A 4,223-nucleotide genomic window follows, 5' to 3' on the forward strand; every position below is an offset into this window, starting at 1 on the left:
AGGCATTTATTAGAGAGAGGCGTTTACTGTAACAACTAGTCAACAAAACAAAAAAAGATGCGTAGTTTGCTCGCAAAATAAGATAGACAACAGAGTGCAAATGGGAGACTTATCTTATCTGTGCTACTGCAAAGGCTAGAGGCATAATTCATAGTTGTTCATAGTTTGATGTCGATGTCTTCATCATCATAGGAGTCAACCATGTTGGCATCCTTGGCCCCTTTGATTGCCGAGTGAAGCAAAAACTAAATAAAATTGTGTGATTTCACTCTGGAGCATTTCCTTGGTTTTGAGGCGATTCTTATAGGAGGCGTCCATTAGACACAGCGTTTATTAGAGAGGGGCGTCTAATACAAACTTTAATTGCAGAAGAGGCGTTTATTAGATAAGAGGCGTTTATTTGAGAGTGGGCATTTATTAGATCATTTACAGGATACATGGATTTCAATGCAAACTTGCAATATACTCAATTTTAAAAAAAACCTTTTGTTTACCATACCTTTAAGGTATCAGTGTACCCCAAATGACCATCATGCGTTGGAGCTGCCTTACCCTCTCGTAATTAACGCAAACCCCAGCAAAGGATATATTTTCTAAAAGCTTAGGAATTGTAGATTAGGAAGATATATTTATTTAATTAAGTTAAGATATAAACATTGTCCAAATAGAGTGTGTTATTTCCAAAAGTACCAAGGCTCATAAATCGGGTTCGTTTCGGGACAAATTTGAAGGGAAAAAAGCAATCAACATGATCGCTATGAGTTGTTCACACCTTTCTCTAAAAAACTGTGTCAAAGAATATTGATTACTTGTCTGGTTTGTTTTTGACATGCAGTTAAACTTCCAGAGTGTGAGGAACAACTATACTCTTTGTTTAAACAGCCATAACTTTTGAAAGAAGAAAAATATAAAAATTCGCCGACACAGTTTTGTTGCTCGATTATCAGGCAACATTCTTGCCAAATTTCAGCAAAATTTGTTGAAACTCCACTGAAACGAACTTAAAATGTGCACCTCTCTCTTCGAAACTTTGTTTTGAGATACGAAAGAAAAATGTATTTTGGGGCGTTCTTCCGGTGTAATGAGATTAATTACCTTATTGTTACTTATTTTCGCGGGTACTTAATTTCGCGAAAATGGAACAGGAATATTTCGCGAGACTTAATTTTCGCGATTTGGCCAAAAATACGTAATTAGCATAAAAAATACAATAGAAAACGTTTAGAATTAATTTTCGCGGGTCTTTAATTTCGCGATTTTTTGAAAATCGCAAAAATCGCGAAAATTAAGTCCCGCGAAAATAAGTAACAATAAGGTACACAAGACGCATGAAAATGATCACGCGTTGAGCGATAGAAGGAAGGCTCATTTTACTTTAACAATAGATCTTGTTCAGGGCGGTGTCAAATGTTGCTTCTGGCCGGAAACGGTCTGTTGCATGATTTCAGTTCTACCGCTCGCGTTATAACAGTTTTCGTCCCAGTGCAACAGTTTTAGAAATGTTAAATCTGAAACAACGAAAACGTGGAATCGCAAGCATCCTTAAGTTAATCGAGGGACTGGTCATGATGCTAGGTCCTGACATTACCACTTCAAGTGGTGAAAAATAACTTGTTTTCGCTATCTACTAGCGCATCTGCAAAATCTTTTGTTTTTTCCCGTTTTTGTAACATTGTTCGAACTTTGAGATAGGAATGGAAAAATGTTTCTTCTTTGACATCAGGGAATATGGACAATATGCATTTTGCCAGCGCAAAACACTCAAAGCAACTTGTCGAAAACCAAGAACTCTGATAGTCACGCAATGTTAGTATCGCCCCCGGTACACATTCAAATAACCTGTTGATAGCTATCATTAACAGATATACCGGTAATTATCTTTTTTCATGTAATTTTTTTGAATGAAAGATCTTAATGAGATCTACCTGAAAATACCAAAATATATTTTTCTTTAAAATCGCTTATTTTGGGGTACACTGATACCTTAAACCACTGGCTGAGCCTCACTCAGATTAACTCCAATTTGTAATGTGCTACTTTTTTGCTTAGAAGCAATGGTTGTAGAAATGAAAGGCATTTTATGATAACATCTTATTTATTTTTTTAAAGGAGGAACAGAGGAAACAACAAAGAAAGATTGCTCGCAAAGAAAAGAAACAGAAGCCAGTTGTGGATGATGGAGATATTGATCCAGATCTGGCTGCCACTATGGGCTTTGCTGGTTTTGGCACTAGCAAGAAATAATTTATAATTATCTAGTTGTAGTACTTAGAAGTTTACTCATCCTCGGAGACCCAGGGGCAGTTAGTGGGGCGAAACGAAGGAAAACCGGGCAGAAATTTCGTCGCTACGATTTCTGCCCGGTTTTTCTTCGTTTCGCCCCACTAACTGCCCCTGGGTCTCCGAGGATGAAGTTTACTAAGTTCGCATTTACTTATTATGGAAATAACAATGTGATGTAGCACAATTCCTCACATTTTCCATGTCATACTACCATGCATTTGATTAAGAGTTCAATATTCAAATTAAGCCTCCTTCTTAGTCTCAAATCTCAACAGTAAGGTTAAGACGGACCGTTTTCGCTGAACATTTGAACAATAAAGGCAAAAGTAAAGTTACCAAAAAGAGCTCATAGCATGGTCACAGTTTTTATACAGTTAAGAAGAACCTGATCAATGTCCACACTAGACTCCTTTCCGTTCTCATCTTTGTTGTATAAAATCCACTTCACACAGGTGAGAGAAAAACAAATTTGAGGCTCTCCACATTTTAGTTAAAATGGAGGTTTCACGTCAGTTCAAAACAAAATAACATGCACTTTAAGCCTTTTTTATGAAGTTTGACATCAAGTTTCTCAAGAATGCTTTAGAATTTACACTGTAACAGCGGGTCAATTCAAAGTAATTAATTGTATAGAAAATGTTACGGTTCTATGTGAAGACTTTTTGGTAATTAATTTTTGCACTTTTTATTTGAACTTTCTTTATGTGTCTGACTTTATCCAGGAATGTATAGTTGGTTACAATTGGATATCAAACTTTTCATGATTGGTTGTCAAAGCTTTGAAATTTTTTTGATTGACAGAAAATTTTTGCATGATCGATTATGAAAGTGAACTGTACCATTTTATGGTATTTTGTAGGGATGTTTAGTGTGGCAAAGCTCTTTTTAATAAGTTAACTGCAAAAGGGTTTGATCTTAGCCAGTCACAAAAAAAGTTAAAACAGTTTCAAAGGTTGTGTCTGCAGAAGAAAAACTATTTATACCTAATTGAAGAAATGTTGACCCTGTTAAAAGCATAAACCATGAACGACATGACCCACTGGTATTCTGGGAGACAGCCTTGGAAAGCTTAGTAATGTTTCTTTTATTGATAATCAAGATATGTTCTTTCTTTGAGAGCCTTAAAGCTTGATTTATACAACCTGTCTGTTTTATTATCATGTTTATTCTGTCACAGACGATGATTATTTTTTCTGATTTCCCAGTAAATATTTGGGTCGCACTGTTCATGGTTTATTCTTTTCATGGCAATGATTTTTCAATCAGGACCCAGTTGTTCAAAGGGTGGATTAACTGTCACTATCCACTGGATAAGTGCTGACAAAACAAGCTACGCTATCCACTGGATAGGGATTTATCCGGTGGATAGCGTTGTCCAATCTTTAAACAACCAAGGCCAGGTATATAACCGCGTCAACTTCCAGGACACTTCATGACTGCTTGTGCAAATTGTTTTCTGACATTCCTGTAAACTTGTAATTTATGAAAAATTATGTAAAATTGGATTGACAATGACATAAAATTGCCAGCAGCACTAATATTGATATGCTCTAATTTTTAACATTTCTGGTATCCTTTTATTTGTTAAGTAGTGTATATTTATTTTTTAGAGTGGGGAGGTAAGACCATTTTTCTGACCCCCAGCTGCATTGCTAGTACCAGGATATCACATAAATGGAACAGAAATAAAACTTAGTTGTTCAGGACTTTTCAGTGGATTTTTCTATACTGTAACATTTCATTCAAGATTATTTTTGAATGTAATCTTTACGTTATACTAATAGTTGTGTGTTCACTGCTGCTTTGTTACATGTAAATTAATTCGTTTGAGAGACGCGCAAAAACTTAAAACAAAGAAACCAGCCCAGCTAGCTTTTGATGCATGTTCCCTTTACCGTATATTTTGGACTAATAAATTCCATCCCCGCTAGTTGGCGGCG

This window comes from Oculina patagonica, chromosome 1 (assembly GCF_052425735.1).
Source record: "Oculina patagonica isolate OP01 chromosome 1, crgOcupat, whole genome shotgun sequence".
In the NCBI taxonomy this organism is placed as follows: Eukaryota; Metazoa; Cnidaria; class Anthozoa; order Scleractinia; family Oculinidae; genus Oculina; species Oculina patagonica.